At 36.5% G+C, this 20,767-nt stretch overlaps 1 long non-coding RNA gene across 1 annotated transcript; it reads left to right on the top strand.

Moving 5' to 3' along the window:
- Positions 1-15,063: 15,063 nt before the first annotated feature.
- LOC126824393 (uncharacterized) lies at positions 15,064-19,898 on the top strand. Its single transcript, XR_007681533.2, has 4 exons — positions 15,064-15,304; positions 16,884-16,918; positions 18,687-18,743; positions 19,403-19,898. It is a non-coding gene; the product is annotated as an uncharacterized LOC126824393 (long non-coding RNA).
- The last annotated feature ends 869 nt before the right edge of the window (positions 19,899-20,767 follow it).

Below are 20,767 nucleotides of genomic sequence, written 5' to 3'. Positions count from 1 at the left end.
TATTTTATATTGTATTGAGAGAGAAAGCGAGAAATGGGGTTTAATGTTCACTCGACACAACCTAGGTCATTTCGGGACTAACATATGGTTCAATTTATTTCAATAATTCGCTTGCGGGTAGGGGTCTTTAGCAGTGTGAGGAAACCGGAGAACCCAGAGAAAACCCACGAGGTTGGACAGGCGACCCTACCCCTTGTCACGTATAATCAGGGAATCGAAACCACGACAGTTGACTCAGTGACAGACCTTATAATACAGCGCGCACGTGCTAACCATTCGCCCCCCCCACACACACACACACACCTTTTAGCAGCGGAAAAACACTGCGTTTCCGCGCCCAATTGGTTGTATTCCAATGTGTAGTAAATATCGCAGACATTGCTGGGGAATCCCACATAAATGACGGCATAAGAGGGAAATGTTGCTTTGCAGAGTAGAGGTCAATTTTCTTTGAATCGCAGCCTTTTTTTTATAATAGCATTAACATACACCATGACCAAAATATTCATCATTTTCAAACTGAATGAGTTGCAACTGCGGCGTGTATTGCTTTCTAAACTCTCGCTCTTGGCTTTGAGATCTATTATAAACCAGGGGCCTGTTTCACGAAATTTTAACTAAGATAAAATCCAAATTTTAGTAATTTAACTGGATAATATTAGATTGATTTTAGTGCTTAGCCAATCGAAATTGAAGTATCTACTAAAATTTGGATTTTATCTTTAGTTAAAATTTCGTGAAACAGGACCCCGGTAAGAGCAATCTGATACGATATTTTATTCTATCAAAATCCGGGCTACAAGCTCCCCCAAAAGAGCGCGGGATAATCCCGCTTTACAACAGTAACAGGTCACAAGACCAAACATATATCAGGTGATCGTTTGGCAGGGATATAACATAAACATCCATTCGGGCATGCAAGGACATAGTAGACGCGAGACAAAACTCCGTAACAAGAACGCTTATCGAGCAAACTCACTTATCAGGCTGTTTCAGGTGCGTTTTCCTTCTCTCGGAAGCACCTGCAATCCAATGACCCCACTCCATGCGTATTATACTGAGTTTGTCGCCGGTACAATCGTGCGCGGAAACGGGTACGTAGACAGCAGGATCTCGAATCGAAATTAGGGGCAGGTCATCCATATATAATCACATGACATCCATTCAGAAAGCATATTATCACCACAATGCATATGCAAATTGTATAGGTCGACCAAGTTGAATGTCATAAAGGTTATTTTTTTTGGTCGATTAAACAGCGCTGTATTTAATATTATCCTACTTCGCCTTTATCAAATTACAAAAGTAACTTTATAATTGATACATTTATGCAAGGACAGCTGTCTAGACGTTGTAATTCGATATAGGTGTAGGCCGTAGCGCCGCTGCCCGGGCAAAATTTCCCTCATAGCACACTGTATGGCATATGCCCGTTTTCATTAGCCCCGTTTAGGGGCAGAACAGTTGGACGTTAAACCCCATTTCATTTCATTTGATACATTTATGCACAGTTTGTTTATAATCGGAAAATCAATAAACACAATCTGCACCTTACAATATCAGTGGGAGAAAACCAGACTGGTAGAACAGCCTATAGTTGTTTTTTAATGGGATATTTTCTTTACTATAAATGAATAGGAGATCGGGGAATAGTCCAAATGCCTATGTCAGACCCCTATCTCTATTTTTAATACTAATTATATGCTAATCAGGAAAAGCTGTAGATATACTATATACAATGTAATACACAACCCGCACGTACTTAACTGAATACACCTATAGTATTAGGAGGATTTGGTGACCGAGTGCTTAGCGCGTGCGCAATACATTATAAGCTTTGTCATTGATTCAAGTGGCCTGGTTTCTATTCCCCGCTTGTGCGTAACAAGGAGTGCGTACATGGGAGTTATTGAAATAAAAGTCTTGAAAAATAAACGCTTGTTAGTCTCAAAAAAACTTATGTAAAATGTTGGGATACTAAGCCCTGCTCTATTTATAGCTGTATTAAAATATATAAAGACGCGCACATATTTCATCGCGTATCTCCACCAAGTATTAACCTAAATTATATAAATAGACGCGGAAATATTTCATAATATATCACCACCAGGACATATTTCATTGTAATCATTTTCCAATCAGTTTCATGTTATTTTTAACGGAATCAATTGGTAATCATCGATATTTTGTCTCGGAAATCCACTTGGGTAAGTAAGAATTTAGTTTCTAGAATGTGGAGTGAACGGGGTGGGGATATGTGGGGGTTAATGTGTTTAATGAGTTAGATCATAAGTCTGCTGGTTTCGTTTCTCCGATTGTACATGACAAGGAGTAGGGGATTCTCCGGTTTCCTCCCACTGATAAAGCGAATTAGTGACAATAAAATTGTAGCATTCTATTCCCGAATTGACCTTTTTTGTATCGAGTGGACGTTAATCCCCATTACTCTTTCTCAGCTCTCCCTCGTATCTTGAATGGATTATCCCGTCATATTTGAGAAATAGAACAACCCAGTCTATCAAGCATGACGAAAGAGGACAACTAGTGATAGGTCCTAGGTCCTGTACTATTTGTACATGCCTTGTTAGTATCATTTATCTAATGATTATATTCTCTAATTGGTGACTAGTTTAATGGTAAAGAGGGAAGGCCTCATTTAACAGCCAGGTTATTACACAAATGTTACTATTTTTAGAAGTGACACCAAATGTATATAAAGTGACGTCACATATTATGTATGTCAACATCGCGTGCGATAAACAAGGTAAACATTGTAATTATAATTTTAACAATATGTTATTCTATTAAACTGTCTCCAAACTTATCAGCAGTGAATATTTGCTAAGCCGCTATAATCAATGACAGATTAATTAGCTCACAATAGTAACTTTTTTTCATTCTGTAAATTAAAATTTAGAACATGTTTTTGATAAGATTGAAATCGCATGTACCAATAATTTTAAGAGAGAGAGATAGAAATGGTGTTTAACGTCCACTCGACACAAACTAGGTCATTTCGGGACTAACATACGGTTTAACAGGCGACCCTAATCCTTGTCACGTACGACCGGGGATTCGAACCACCAATAATTTTAAAATAAAATAATAATAAATAATAATAATAATGGATTTGTATATCCAAAAAGTTTGCTCACTGTCGCTGAGTTAGTCCGTCACATTTACGACAGTTTCCCATCATCTGCACTGAATATGTGTGTTTTTAGCAAGGATTTGAATGTACACTATGATTTCCCATCCTACTTTTCTGCATCAACTGGTCTTATAATTTCAAAACTTTAATGTAGATTTTTATTGTGAATGAACACACTAGGAGGCAAAATAGGCTTTGCACTTTCAAATGAAAATCTAAATAGATCATACAAAACTGGTAAGCCGTGAACATTCGCTTAACCGCTACAATCACTGATAGGAAGCGAGTTAATAATCTCCCAATATTAACTGTTTTCCTTCTCCAGATTTAATTCTAACTCATTTTGTTAAAATTATTAAGAACAAATTTTTAATGAGATGAAAGTATATCTAGTACATATAACATACATAAAATAGTACGCGAAGGGGTACAATAAGTAAAAGGCACCAATTCTGCTCGGACCAGTTTGAGTTACTACGAACGACATAAATAACACACGTGCTTTCTAGTATGATGTGACGTCACATGTAGATCTGTAAAATAACACACGTGCTTTCTAGTATGATGTGACGTCACATGTAGATCTGTAAAGCACGTGAACTTACAAAGGTTGAAAGTACATTTGGTACATAAAATAGTACGCGAAGGGATATACTGAGTAAAAGGCACCAATTCTGCCCGGACCAGTTTGTATTACAACGAACGATATAAGTAAGACACGTGCTATCTACGCGGTATGACATGTGACATGTAGACCTATCATGCACCTGAACTTGTAAAGGTCAGTCGAAGATCATCCTCTACAAAGTTTAAAAAAAAGGTTTTCGCATGACCTCTGGGAAATACATTATACACTATATCATATTTAAATAACCCTTCTCCTTTTATTTTCTCTCTGCAGACAGAGGTCCAGAATGGCTGAACACATCCGCAAAGGTAAATTGAAAACAATATTTTATATTTTTCATTGAAATTCAAGTTAGAGTAGCAATTATTTATATCACACTAGAAAACGGTTTCATAAAATTAAAATCATTGCAAAACGTAAATTTAATCTTCAGTCCTTTTAGTTACTATATCACATTTTAAATTTTCAATCTTAAAAATTGTCTGCATTTCTTTTGCCATTGCCTTTTGTTTATATAGAGGGATGACTCGTGTTTTCCTTTTGCGTTCGTCACTTCCAAGTTTTGAAACCTTTATTACGCATCTATCGCAGCAATGATCTCTGTGTTATAATTATATTTAGAATGTGTTTAACCAGTTCTATCACATATGTGATATTGTCCTTTAAATCCCTCAATTTTATTTTTAAATTTGAGTTTAGATCTTCTGCCATACCATAAAAGAAAGTATACTGAGTACGAAATTACCCTACGAACGCAACTTGCAGACGAAATAGGATATATTGCACGATATTTAAATAGTAGCAGTGTTCTGCTTGATTACCAATTGAAGAGAATTTTGAAAGTAGCAAACCCTGAAGATGGTGTATCAGAACTAATTAACATACTTAAAGGATACCAAGGTGGCCATTTCGATGCCTTTATGGAATGTTTGACATATTTCGGTCATGACAAACTAGTAGAGCAAATAAAAGGTATGTATTATTAAGGTATGCAAGCGATAAATCTGCCTATTTCAGGTCTTTATTGTGGTTTCAAATGTTATATAAACTAATATTTAGACATTTATTCCCACGATAAACCCATAAACAACTCCCCGGGTCATCGGGTGGCTGAGATTTAAACGGATTGAAAGACGGTCGCAATTTAATTATTGAATTGAAAAATGGCGAATCGAGGCTAAGTCTTGGATAAAAGCTGTTACCTAATTTGATATGTGACCAAATGGCAGATTCCAATCGTGCTGCTAATGTGTGCCCTTTTCCCAGTGAGGCTCATTTAAATGTTCTATAAATGATCAATTAGACATTAATTAACTTACCAAGACCATAATCAACTCCTGATGCCATCATAAGCCTATGATTTAAGTTGATTTGAATACGGTTTGTGATGGATGAAATAACCGTATAAATGGATATTCGAGACTGAGTCTATTATCGTACCAACGTTAGTAATGACGACCGAAGCTAGGCTAAAATTTGTGTATTCTGTTTTTATTATCTACTTTTTGTCCCCCGCTTTTCCAAGAAAGCAGGGGTCTATTAAAATGGGTTCGTCAATATATGTCTATCTGTCTGTCCGTCCGTCTGGCTGTCACACTTTTTTGGGCTAGAATGTTCAAACGTGGTGTAGGTGTTTATTAGGTCAATGCCTTGATGGGGTGAGAGCAAAGAAACTTGGTGTATAGTTTCATTACATCAATACCTTGACTAAGTTCGATAATGAGCATTTCCTGTTCAGCGTAAGCAGAGCGATAAGCAATTTGATTGGTCGAGAATGTTCAAACTTGGTGTAGGCGTTCTGTAGGTGTATGTCTTTTGATGTAGTTCGATGATAAACATTGTCTGCTTACGGTAAGCAGAGATAATCAATCTGATTGGTTGATGCTTTGGAACACGATTACTTTGGTTTTAATTACGCGAGAGTATAGATTCGTTATATAATTACCTTGACTAAGTTCGATGATGAGAATTGTCTGCTTAGACTAAGGAGCGATAAGCAGTTTGATTGGCCAAGACTTTGGAACATAACAACTCTGCTTTTAATTGAGGTATCATATTTAAACTTGATGTAGATGTTCATTAGCTGAATGTCTTGACTGAGTTCAATGATTAACATTTCGAGCTAAAGCTCAGCAGTGCTAAGGAATTTTGTTGGTCGATGTTTTTGGACTAGATAACTTTGTTTCTATCTGATAGAGAGTGATGAAACTTGGTGTATAGTTGATAATCAGTTTGATTTCTTGATAATTTTGAAAATAAATAAATGTGCTATGAACTAATATGTGTCAGCTTTTATTTTGGGATTTCGGCGGGGGACATCAGTTTGAACTATTATAGTGAGAACTTAAGCTTATTTATCTAATCTATCCTAATGTCCCTTTAATAAAATAAAACCAAGTACGAACAATCCAAACCATTAGACAAAATTCCAAGTCCTAAAAAAACGGTATAGTCAAAATAGAGTAATAAGGCAAAATAGTGTAATCAGCAGATGGACTGTTCATTGTGTACAGAATACACGACAAACAGTGATAACAGGTGTCCGGAAGAGTAAGCTTACCCTGCTTGGCGCCACACCCGCCATAGCTGCATCCAAACTATTAGACGAAATCTAGGTAAAATAGCGTCATATACTAGTTGTGATTTTGTTAATTAGTAAATGTTCGGTAGAATAAATTATTGACATCACTGGCTTAATCTTCACCCGATTAGATTTTATTACATACTTCGAGAAGGTATTTGTTGAGTAATAAAACCTTCTAGTAGTTTATCGAGGGCTGGCCGTCCTTACTGCACGGTACAAATATTATCACCACTAGAAGCAACAAATTCCAGAACAAGCCAGAACTCATACCAAAATAGCCGCTTTATACAAATGACTATTTAGGGGAATACTAACCCGAACCCTAACCCTTTTAAGAGAAGTAAAAACTAAATTAGACCCAAGTTCAGTCTTTTAAAAAGGGTTAGGTTTAAGAATTTGGGGGAGAGGTTAAGTCTCCACATAAGCACTGACCTAGGATGATGAAAAATTAGTTCGTGATATTTCCTAGTTTTATTAAAATACATACAATACATTAGATTTATATACAAAGGCGATTTCACTGTTTATTGGTTTTGGTGGCGCTGATGGTCTTCCTTGGGTGGTGCTTCTGGTATTCTGGTATTATTGTTTCTGAAGAAAAAAGAAAATAAATTTGTGGCTCTCGGATAGTGTGTTTCCTACAACGGATTGGATTTTCTAAAAAAATCGTGTTTGTTCCACATCACCGGGTTACGGCTAGGGATTCTTATATCTAATTGATTTTAATTACTAACGGTTAGGCATAGGATTTGATATATGGTTTGTTTTGGGTCAGGGTGGAGACTGGTCTTATTTAATCTAATTTACTGTGCACTAGGATGTCGTTCAGATTTTTATTTTTAGAATATGCAATTATAAGTTTCTGTGTGAATATTTTCGGGTGATTTTCTTGGAGATCAGTATAGTGTTTTCTGATGATTTTGGACGCACTTGCTGCTGTTGCGCTAAATGGAACTACAAAAGGAGCTATTGCGATAGCCGTATGAATATTCAAACCTAGGGGGGCTGTTGTTTTCAATTTGTCAATCCAGAATTTTTCTCTTGTTAGCCTAAACGATTTAATTTCTTCTGAAGTTTCAAAGTCGCTCTTGGTCTTTTCTATTGGCGTGACAATGAGATCTGAAATGTCATGATTTGGTTGGTTGAAATGAATTGAGACAGGTTTGTCTTTTTTGGTGACTATGTCAGACCGGTGACCGTTAATTCTTTCCCTAAGTGCATTTTGAGTCTCCCCTACGTATTGCTTGTCACATTTTCTGCATGAGATTAGATAAATTATGTTTGAACTACTGCATGAAAGTTGGTCTAATATTGGGAATTTTGTGCCAGAGGTTTTGTTATGGAAATGGTCGGATATGTTTAAGATTTTGCATGTTTGACATCTTGGATGGCCACAAATTTTGGTTTTATGTGCTGATTGTATATTATTTGTTTCTTTGGCGGCAATCTCAGCTAGAGTGTTGTTTTTTATACGTCGTAGATAGCGTTTGGAGTATCCCCTTTCCCGTAGTTTGCTAAATACCAATGTACATGCTGACTCAAAGTCGGTCTTCTGAGTACATATCCTATGAAAACGGAGAATCTGAGATTTTATGATGCCAGAGAATGTATGTTTTGGGTGAAAGGAGCTTTTGAACAATAATTGATGTGTGTCGGTTTCTTTGAAAAATACTTTAGTTTCCAATTGGCCTGTGATTTTGGTGTTGTTACTTTTAAAAACGGTAGTATCAAGGAAATCTATGCTGTTATGGCTTACATTTGCGGTTAATTTGACAGATGGATGATGATTGTTCAGAATGTTGAAAAACGTCCAAAATTCGTCTAGTGTGTAGGTCCAGACTATGAAAACGTCATCTAAAAACCGCCCATAGAAATCTGGTTTTAATGGACAGAGTGGCAGAACTTCCCTTTCCCACTCCGCCATGAAGAGATTTGCATAACTCGGGGCAAATCGTTTTCCCATCGCAGTTCCGGAAGACTGAAGGTATACTTGGTCGTTAAAAGCGAAGTCATTCCTCCTCAGACAAATGTTGAGTAGTTTGAGGATTTCTTCGTCCGGCCTGGATGCTTGCGGGTTCCTAAGAAATGCTTTCCTAACTGCTTCAATACCTGTGTTATTATCAATGTTCGTGTACATGCTTTGTACGTCGATGGATATTAAAACGGTGTGTTCGGGGACTCTTAACTGTTTGATTTTCTGAATGAAATCGTTAGTGTCTTTAAGGTAGGATGGGTGTTGGCATGCGAGGGGTAATAAGAAATGGTCTATATATTGTGATACGTTGTATGATTCGCTGCCACAGTCTGATATTATTGGGCGTCCCTTGGGTATTTTATTAGGTATAAACCATTCTGTTTCTGGATTTTTATGTATTTTTGGTAGTGTATAGAGATGTCTTTGTCGGCAGTCAGATTTAGCAGATAGATAATCATATTGTTTTGCTGTTATGTATTCCTTATCCTGCAATTCATATAAGATGTTGTTTATTAAATTTGCGGTGTCCTTAAAGATGGGTTGGTCTAATTTAGTGTAATGTATAGGATTACTTAATTGTTTTTCTGCCTCTGAGATATAGTCTGCACGATTCATTATGACACAACGAGCCTTTGTCGTTTTTCTTAATTATTATGTTTTTGTCCTTTTTAAGGGTGTTTAATGCCGTTTTAGTTGCTCGGTTGAGATTTGGTTTTTGTGACTGTGGTTGAATGGATGATATTTCTATATTCATTTCGTCGAAAGTTTTTAGGATGGCTGGTGATAATGACTTTTTAGGTGGTTTCCATGTGGATTTTACTGTGAATAATTTTTTACCTCGATAAACTACTAGAAGGTTTTATTACTCAACAAATACCTTCTCGAAGTATGTAATAAAATCTAATACCCCAGAAATCTTTCAATATATCTATATATCCGAATGTTAATTGAAAAATGTTAAATTAGTTATATCCTTTTGTTAGCCTTTTTTTAAACTACAATATAGCCCTTTATAAAACTTTTGTTGTTTTAATGTATCAAATACACGAATAAGAAGTTATGTACAAATTTTTGTGTTTCTGGATCAAAGATATTTCTCATAAACAGTGATTGAAAATTGAGTAAATTCTTAACGTAAGTCTCGTAGCCAGCTGTAGCCATCATAGTCTTAGTCCAGTCAGCAATATGTAGAAGAGACTGGTACATTATCTTTGTAGATATACCTGCTTATTATTCTTGTCCTGCTATTTTCCAGACTATGGATGTATTGTTTTGACCAAGCTCCTAGATAATTGTGACATATTCAGTTCTCTGTGGATAATCGGATTAAAATCTACCGAATGTTAACAACAGTTACAGGCCAAGACAAAAACGGATTTTAAAAAATGGCATACCGGCTTAGATTTGGGTCCAAACAAATGCCGTTTTCGTTGTATTTTTTTGTTGACTGTATAATAAAATCAAATAGTATATATGTTTATTATTTTCAGGCGAAGGTCCGGTAACTAGAAACTGTTCAATGCAAATGGCCTACAAGAAAGTCGAAGATGACACGGGGCCGGTATCTGGAAGCCAGACACGAAAATGGACCCACAATGGTAAGCTGAAGTTCCATTGATTATACTGGGATATATGCAGATAAAAATGACAATTATTTACAATCCATTATGTAACATAATTAGTCTTTAGATGAGTGGGGTTTGTGGGTCGAATTGCTGGTCAGTTATTGGCCCTCTCCCCTGCAAACGGCATCTGGTGGGTGTATACCCATTGCAGTTCCGGAAGACTGAAGGTATACTTGGTCGTTAAAAGCGAAGTCATTCCTCCTCAGACAAATGTTGAGTAGTTTGAGGATTTCTTCGTCCGGCCTGGATGCTTGCGGGTTCCTAAGAAATGCTTTCCTAACTGCTTCAATACCTGTGTTATTATCAATGTTCGTGTACATGCTTTGTACGTCGATGGATATTAAAACGGTGTGTTCGGGGACTCTTAACTGTTTGATTTTCTGAATGAAATCGTTAGTGTCTTTAAGGTAGGATGGGTGTTGGCATGCTAGGGGTAATAAGAAATGGTCTATATATTGTGATACGTTGTATGATTCGCTGCCACAGTCTGATATTATTGGGCGTCCCTTGGGTATTTTATTAGGTATAAACCATTCTGTTTCTGGATTTTTATGTATTTTTGGTAGTGTATAGAGATGTCTTTGTCGGCAGTCAGATTTAGCAGATAGATAATCATATTGTTTTGCTGTTATGTATTCCTTATCCTGCAATTCATATAAGATGTTGTTTATTAAATTTGCGGTGTCCTTAAAGATGGGTTGGTCTAATTTAGTGTAATGTATAGGATTACTTAATTGTTTTTCTGCCTCTGAGATATAGTCTGCACGATTCATTATGACACAACGAGCCTTTGTCGTTTTTCTTAATTATTATGTTTTTGTCCTTTTTAAGGGTGTTTAATGCCGTTTTAGTTGCTCGGTTGAGATTTGGTTTTTGTGACTGTGGTTGAATGGATGATATTTCTATATTCATTTCGTCGAAAGTTTTTAGGATGGCTGGTGATAATGACTTTTTAGGTGGTTTCCATGTGGATTTTACTGTGAATAATTTTTTACCTCGATAAACTACTAGAAGGTTTTATTACTCAACAAATACCTTCTCGAAGTATGTAATAAAATCTAATACCCCAGAAATCTTTCAATATATCTTTATATCCGAATGTTAATTGAAAAATGTTAAATTAGTTATATCCTTTTGTTAGCCTTTTTTTAAACTACAATATAGCCCTTTATAAAACTTTTGTTGTTTTAATGTATCAAATACACGAATAAGAAGTTATGTACAAATTTTTGTGTTTCTGGATCAAAGATATTTCTCATAAACAGTGATTGAAAATTGAGTAAATTCTTAACGTAAGTCTCGTAGCCAGCTGTAGCCATCATAGTCTTAGTCCAGTCAGCAATATTTAGAAGAGACTGGTACATTATCTTTGTAGATATACCTGCTTATTATTCTTGTCCTGCTATTTTCCAGACTATGGATGTATTGTTTTGACCAAGCTCCTAGATAATTGTGACATATTCAGTTCTCTGTGGATAATCGGATTAAAATCTACCGAATGTTAACAACAGTTACAGGCCAAGACAAAAACGGATTTTAAAAAATGGCATACCGGCTTAGATTTGGGTCCAAACAAATGCCGTTTTCGTTGTATTTATTTTGTTGACTGTATAATAAAATCAAATAGTATATATGTTTATTATTTTCAGGCGAAGGTCCGGTAACTAAAAACTGTTCAATGCAAATGGCCTACAAGAAAGTCGAAGATGACACGGGGCCGGTATCTGGAAGCCAGACACGAAAATGGACCCACAATGGTTAGCTGAAGTTCCATTGATTATACTGGGATATATGCAGATAAAAATGACAATTATTTACAATCCATTATGTAACATAATTAGTCTTTAGATGAGTGGGGTTTGTGGGTCGAATTGCTGGTCAGTTATTGGCCCTCTCCCCTGCAAACGGCATCTGGTGGGTGTATACCCATTGCGAAATAACGATAGCTTTCTGGGCAGTCCAAATTATCTTCATTTTACATATAGAACCCTTTGTTGTATTACTTCTCATTTGCAGTATCCGGATCGAAAAGGGGCGTATATAAGAAGTTATATTAATCATATTAAAATAAATCATGTTTTACAGATTTCCAAATAGGATCGATGAATGCTGATGATAAGAAATTATGGATATCAATGACGGAACGTATTGTGACAGAGTTGCAATCTAGTCTTGGCGATGCTATGATGCGATTATATCAAGCCCATATTATAGACCTTGATGATAAAAAACGAGTCTATAAGGTACTTAAAGAGCAACAAGAAGTAGACGCAGCTCGAGAATTAGTAGATATCCTTGTTGAGCGTGGTGATAATATCCTCAAAAGAATTATAAGGGCCCTAAAGCCAAGATATGACATAGCAAAAGAACTAGAATGTGAATTAAACAATTCATCTTAAACAATTAAAACAATATTTTTGTTCAAGATATCTGAATGAGAATGGATAACGGACGCGACATCACAATACAAAATTTTGGGTCCATACCGTGAAAATATGGATTAAGATGGTATTTAAGATGCAATTTTGAAACCAGTACGCTTCAGCGTGCACTCTATGATTTCAAGGATTTTGATGTGTTTTTAATTTCGAATGTTAATCTAAATTTTGAGCTAGAGGTTTAGTTCCTTTAAAGCGATCAACAATGGCTCATGTTGTCTTGTGAATACATTTAACTAAAATTTACTCAATTAAATTTATTCATGTTATATTTTCATTTGAATTATGTAAATATTGTATTCACGCCTGTATGATATATGATGTGAAAAAAATTAAAAGAACCATGTGGCTTTTTGGATATCATTGATCGGGAGCGGATCCGGGAGTTTTTACAGGAGGGGGTTTGCTAGGTTCCTGTGACAATGTATCTTTGTGGTGGGGCGGGGGGCGGCTTGAAATGTTTTGCGAAATACACGTCTCTATCGTCTTTGTCTTGTACATACACACTGAGCTTTTTAAAGAAAAAATCCCAGCATCCTGTTTGACGTCAATTTTTATTATGAATTAATACCCTTACATTGTGATTCATTTTCATTGATGCAAAGCTTAACTGTAATATGCCTATATCATTATCTCGCGCTTTGAATACCCATCCCATCCCACCATCTGATGATAAATCCCCCCCCCCACCTCTGAATCCGCCCCTGGTGATTCTTTTAGTGCAGTAAATGCTAAACAATTAATTTGATTGAAATGTACTAAAGAAAATTTGATATACAATTGTACATTGTTAACCATTGAACATTCAGTGATTTTTGCTTGTACTTTTTCTTTTTCTGTTTAATCGCCATTGTGTATTGAAATCAATAAAGAGTCATTTATATGTTTTAGATATTTCAATATTCACATACATTTTATTTATTTTTTTGGATGGGGTGGGACGGAAGTCTTCATTTACTTAAATGCACCAGGTCTTCCTAGCATCGTAACCCAGCTCCATGGCTCCCATGCATGCCACAAGTGGTTTACCACCTGATCAGCCGATTATGAAGTATAGTATATGTGAATAACTGACGGTAAAGAAGACACAGAAAATATATAGGTTTCTTCTGTACAGGAAGGGGTCGACATATTTTCTGTTTGTTCGTTCGTGGTTTTACGTCCTTTCCATCTTGGGTGATACCAAAGACAAGTTGTATCATTTCAGTCGAAGCCTTTTTGTATTAACACCATGTCCAAAGTATGCTAAAGATATTTTAATATGTTGGAAATGAAATGAAAGGAAATGGTGTTTAACATCCTACTGTTCTGCTCCTAAACTGGGCTAATGAGGGAAATTTTGCCCGGGTAGCGGCACTATGGCCTACTCTTATATCCAATTCCAACTGCAAAGGGATCTTTTACGTGCACGCCAATGTATACATGGGAGCGCGGTTTTTCGTCCCATCCGAACGACTAGACAGCTGTCCTTGTCAGGCCCTCCGTTCTGCACCACCCGACAAGGGGAAACCATGTCGGAAAATCCCGATGAACTTTCTCGGCCAATGCAGGGGTGGAACACGTGACCTCCAGGCTAGCAAGCCAGCGTCTTACCCACTTAGCCACCGTGGTTCCGTTGTGTGTTGGAAATGAAATGGGGTTTAACGTCCTACTGTTTGGCTCCTAAACTGGGCTAATGAAGACGGAGCGCACAGTTGTGTGTTGGTATATGTACATCAAGACAATAGTTTGAATAACACAACACGTATTACGATCTAACATTTTATAAGGTAGACGACACCAACTGAATTATATTATGGTGGGCCATTCCACACATGCATTACAGTAACATGCTCCCATTGTGTACGTCATTAGCTTTTTTATTTTATTTGGTGGCATTATGCTGTGTTAGGAGGGAGGGCGAAAAGGGCTTTAACGTCAATTCGACATTTCGGGACTACATATAGTTCAATTTTATATCAATAATTCACTTGCGCAAAGAGGTATTTAGCAGTGGGGGGAAACCGTAGGACCCGGAGAAAATCCACGATATTCGACAGGCAACCCTAATCCTTGTCACGTACAAGCAAGGAATCGAAACCACGTCACTAAATGAAATGACAGACCTTATGATGCAAGGCGCACATGTTAACCATTCGGCCATCCAACCTCCCTATAAAGGGCGTATGCCACCATACAATAGACTAAATGGATCTACACGCGCATATTAAGGTAGCATGAATGTATATAAAGTGATTTATATTGAGTTTTAACAAAATATTTTTAATTACTAAACAATTAATTTCGGTGAATAACGTGAACAGTCCAAATTATTATTATGTCGAAAATGACGCGGGGGTGGGCGACGCGAGTGCAATGCACGCTACAGATAAAATTTACACGAGTTTGGGCGGCTTCAACACAATTCAAACTAGCAATATATCAACATAGTTGTCACCTGATCATTTAAACTGTAAACCCCGTGAAGTGCCCTGTACCGAGGCACTCACATTGAGAAATGTGACCGGATGTCTTCTGCTTTTCGATCACAAGTAGGAGTGCATTTATTTACACAAACACACACCTACCTCTCACGGACCTTTGTCAAATTACTGATTGATAAATTTATGCACATTTTGAATATAGTCGGAAAATCAATAGCAGTGGGAGGAAACTGGACTGGCAGAACACCCTTTAGATTGAATAAAGACAAATCACCTAAACCCTCCAGTCCTGAAAGAAAAACCGCATGTTAGTTTCAAAATGACTCATGTAAACTGTGTTCATACTAAGTCCTACTCCATTCAACGCTATATTAGAATATATAAGACGCGGAAATATTTAATAGTGTTTACCAACCTGTGTTTTCAAACACAATCAAAAGAAAATCATCGACATTTCGTCTCTCAAGTCTACTTGGTCAAGTAAGAATTTAATATTATTCTTTATTTATAAATTGTCTAGAATCTATAAAATATGAGGTTGGTTGGGTGGTGGCGGTGTGTGTGTGGGGGGGGGGGGCGAATAGTTTAACCCTTGCTTGTTAGATTATCCGGTCTATAAATGAGGCAAGTAGGTAGGTTTCGATTACCTGTATGTGCGTACAAGGCATAGTGGGTGTCCTCCCACTGATAAAGCGAATTATTGAAATAAAATTGAACCATATGTTAGTCCCAAAATGACCCGGTGTATATCGAGTGGACGTTTATTGCCATTGTATTGTTCGATTGGTGTTTAGTTTAATGGTTTTGGGGAAATGTTACTATTTTTATACAAGTGACGTAACATATTATGTATGTCAATATCGCGTGCGATAAACAACGTCAAGTTGCTAGTAAACATTGTATTTATAATTTTAACAGTAATGTTATTCTACTATTTTTTAGAAGTGACACCACATAAGTATTATGTATGTGAACATCGCGTTTTTCATTTTAACAGTATGTTATTCTACTGAGCTGTTTCTTGAAAGACACGCTTCTTATATAACAATTAAATCGCATGTAACCTATAATTTTAAAATAAAATGGTGGTTTAACGTCCTACTTTTCTGCATTTACTGGGATTTATAATTTCAACAATTTAATGTAGATACCCCGTACATTTCCTTGGTCGGATTGTTCATTTTTATTGTGAAGTGAACACACTAGGATAGAAAACACCTTTGCCTTTTTAAACAATACGTAACTGATCAGCAGTAAATATTCGCCTGACCGCTACAAACACTGTTAGAAGAGTTAATTAGCTCCCAATATTAACATTTTTCCTTCTAAAAATTAAATTCTAAATGTTTTTGTTTGAATTATTAAGAAAAACAATTAAATGGGTTGAAAGTATACTCGGTACATAAAATAGTACGCGAAGGGATACAATGAGATAAAGCCACCAATTTTTCCCGGGCCAGTTTGTATTACTACGCCCCGTCCTATATAATAATCTGTTTAAAATACAGATCTATATTTCGTTTCGTTTTTTTATATATTTTCGATGGCCTATACTGACCGGTTTAAGTGGAAGGTGACGTCAGAGGTCATAAGAACGGTTTTTGACCCTATGACGTCAGACATTTTGTAAACCACTAAGCGTTGGTGTTTCTAGTGGGTTACCAAGAGTTCCGTGCACCTTACGCCAAAGGCTCGCCGTAACAGACCGTTTCATTGGCTAATCCCTCGCATCATCCTGAACACGGGTTATAACAACTTTTCCAGATCCTAGTGTAGTAGTAAACTAGTAAAGACAAAAACGAAAGGAAATAGGATCTGTGTTTTTAATCAGATTGTTCGATATAAATAATACATTTGCTTTCTAGTATGATGTGACGTCACGTGAATGTAATGCACGTGAACTCATAAATATCGAGTCATCTTCTACACAGTTTAAAGAAGGTATTCGCATTACCTCTGTGAAACAGATTCAGATTTTACCTATGATGAAATACGAAGTATACTGCAGTATACATTATTTTAAATTTATATAACCCTTCCTCTTTTATTAATTCTACAGATAGAGCACAACAATGGCTGAACACATCCGTAAAGGTAAATTGAAAATAATATTTTAAATTTTTCATTGAAATTGAAGCTTGAGTGGTAATGGTTTCATAAAATTAAAATCATTGCAAAACGCAAGTTTAATCTTTAATTCTTTTAGTTACTATATTACATTTCAATTTTTGAATCTTAAAAATTGTTGGTATTTCTTTTGCCATTACCTTTGTTTAAATCTCTGAATTTTATTTTTAAATTTGAATTTAGATCTTCTGCCATACTACAAAAGAAAGTATACTGAGTACGAAATTAAACTACGAACTCAACTCAATCAGTAAAATCAATTTGCATATATCCAATTTGCATATTGGTCAGCCAATCGAATTGCAGTATTTCTTAAAATTTCGATTGTATCTTAGTTTAAGTTTTCGTGAATATGGTCGAGTATTACAGTCCCTGTTACAGTATACAATTCGTGGATGAATCGATGTTTAAAAATATCTATTGTGTCTGTTTTATCGTTCGCAATAGGAAACCAAAGGTCGAAGTTTTTAAAGTAACTTTTTAAGTAATTTCACAATGACCAGAGTTTTAGTTGTTTACAATAAAAGTGATGGTGCTATTTATATTGCATTTGTGATGTATTTATTAATGAAATTGACAACTTATGAATTAATTACTAGTCTTAGTCCAGACAGCAACGTGTTTAAGTGACTGGTACATTAATTTTGTAGACATACCTGGTTATTATTGTTGTCCTAATATTTATAGTGTTGTATAATACTACGGATGGTCAAGTCGTTATCATACCTAATCCCACTAAACACTGCATTAATGAAAGCAAATTTCTGTGCCAAATTATGACTGGTCAATGGTCCGATTAACAACTAATAGCTAACTGCGTTACAAAAACATTTCGCTTAAAACAGAGCTTCAAATTGGACCAAGTATGTTTACATAACGTTACGTCATGACTCACGATTTTATTATACCCGATTAACCAGTGCTTAGCAGAATATTGCTGAAAAACTAATTGCGTGACAAACGAGGCTATCAACGGTTACAATGTAAACAATACTGTTCGGAGACGAACAATACTTTCACCGTTTTTAAATACCCTAAATCGCTGTCCAAAGTTTTAGGCGAGACCCAGAATAAACGAAGGGCTGTCATGTTGCTGTACTTGGGATAGATTTGATTGCACGGGAAGAATAGCGACACACTCCCTTAAAAGCTCAAGTATCAGAAACTAATCCAGCAATGGCCAGAGAGAGGGATTTCTCGGTCCATTGCTTCGGAAATATGAGTCCCTATAGGTTATTATTAGACATAATTCGTACTTTGTGGAGAATCTGATTAGCTTGACTGGGGGAGCGGTTGTTATTTCTTGATCAAATGGTTGGGCTGTTTTGGGAACATTGAGGGGTGTCAACGTACAAAATACTCTGCAAATAAACGGTGGAAAAAGAAGTTGACAGAAAATAATTGAGAATTGGCACTAGTTTGCGCAAAGCATTTAGACCCCTCGACACAGCTTGTACACTTTCTCAAACGGGTATTACATATAGCATTAAAATGCAAAACGTGTGTTACCCGCTGTGGAAATAAAACAATATGCAGAATGTTAGAAACTGTTATTTGACCAACACAACGTTTGGTGTAAAAATGACTAAACCGGTTTCGTTGGATTTTATATATTGATATATGTTGATGTTGAAAGATTAAAATGGCTATAGAATTTAATCAATAAAAATAATGTATAATAGTTTGCAGAGTTGTGGCATATTTACAAAGGCAACGTAATTTGTAATATTTTCAGGCGATTCGGGAGCAGGTCCGGTAACTAGAAGCCAGACGCAGTCAAGTACACACACAGGTTCGGACACCATTTAGCTACAGTGTCACTCATTATACTGGGTAAATGATGAGAGAGAGAGAGAGAGAGAGAGAGGGAGAGAGAGAGAGGGGCTTTAACGTCCACTCGACACACGTCAGGCCATGTAGGGACTAACATATGGTTTAATTTTATTTCTATAATTCGCGTGCGCATAGGGGTCTTTAGCAGTGGGAGGAAATCGGAGGATCAGGTGAAAACCAACGAAGTTGGACAGGCGACCCTACTCCTTGTCGACTCAATGACAGACCTTATGATACAGCGCGAGAAAGCTAGCCATTCGGCCACCCAACCCTCAAGATAAATATATAGATAGATAGATAGACAGGTAGACATATAGGTAGACAGACCAATAGATAGATAGATAGGCAGACAGGTAGACAGGCAGACAGATAACATTATCCATCCTGATAGTTAGAGAGATCACACGTTCAAAAGTATAAGAGTTATGTTGGTCGAATTGCTGGTTTAGGTGTAGTTATTAATCCTTTCCCTAAAACCTTGAAAGCCGCCCTTCAAGGATGGCTATCTGGGCAGTCAGAAACAACTTACTTTTAAAGTGTTGATTTTTTGGGTCGATAAGATGATCAGCAAGTGCTCTGAGTTATAATAATCATATTAAAAGAAATCATGTTTTACAGATTTCCAAAAAGGATCGATGAATGCCGATGATAAGAAAGTATGGATATCAAACACCGAACGTATTGTACAAGATTTTCAATGGAACCTTGGCGACGTTATGATGAAATTATATCAAGCCCACATTATAGACTTGAATGATAAAACTCGAATCGAAAGGACAACTAAAGACAAACACGAAGCAGATGCAGCAAGAGACTTAGTGGATCTTCTTGCAAATCGTGGTCCTAATGTCCTCAGAAGAATTATAAACGCCTTGGCACCAACATATAACATAGCAAAAGTCCTAGAAGATGCATTAAACAGTTAAAATTTACAATTTTCTGTGTCATGGCTGATCATTGTATATTTATCATTAGTATTTTGTATATCAGTCAAATCACGATCTTTTCAATTTTGTGACAGGCATTGCGTCATTTTAGTAATTTTTTTATATTGTAATCTAAAACTGAATGAACTATGTAAATTATTTGGAATGAATATAAATGTATCACTTTGCTTCGTGTCATTTCATTGATTTTATTTCGTTCTAAACGACTCACCAGAGCAGATCTTAAGGGATAAAGCCCAGCAGCTCTTCCTGTAATATCATTTGGTGGACGTTTTCACGCTCTTACGGATTTTGTTGTTAAACATTTTTTTTATTCAGGATATCGTAATGGGGTTGGGAAACAGGCTTGTTATAGCCTATGTAAAACACATCATCCTTAGGGGATAACGGCCTTAAGAAGGGTTTGAAGTTCTAATTCAATATTACCCAGAGTCGTTGACATTACCAACATGATGTAATGGTCAGTTATATTCGATGAATGATGGTGTATTGCTTTGCTTACTGCATACTGAGGCTGGGGGGGGGGGGGGCGGCGTTCGCGTATATAAACAATTATGAATTAATTCAAGTTTGCTGGATTTCACAGGTCTGACAAAGACCGTCGACAGTTTTTAATGTGCCTTAAGACATTAAACTTCAAAATTGACACAAGTTTGCCTGAAGGTTTCGGCCCAAAAGAGATCATCGAGGTCGCGCAAATCATTTAGTTTGTAGACTTTGTCAAATGGCGATACAAACTTGTGTTACCCGCTGTGGCAATAAAACACTGTGCATGCCTATTATGTTATTTTCATATGTTCATCAAAGCACACGGTGGTTACTGTAGTGAAGATGATAGTCTCTAGCTCCACCTGGAAACCGGACATTGATATATCTTTGAGAAACTCTCTTAACTCTACCCGACCACCGGATGTTGGTGTCTCTTTTAGAACGAACCACACAGGGCCCTTAAAATATTCTAGGGCAAAAGTTTCAGGGACACCCCATCCCCTTGCAACAAAGTGTTCAAAAGAACCGTGTTCACCATGTTTCTGAA

The sequence above is a fragment of the Patella vulgata genome, chromosome 6, assembly GCF_932274485.2.
Source record: "Patella vulgata chromosome 6, xgPatVulg1.2, whole genome shotgun sequence".
Classification (NCBI taxonomy): domain Eukaryota; kingdom Metazoa; phylum Mollusca; class Gastropoda; family Patellidae; genus Patella; species Patella vulgata.
Note: the sequence above shows the minus strand (reverse complement) of the source record. Positions and strands in the feature narration are given on the sequence as shown.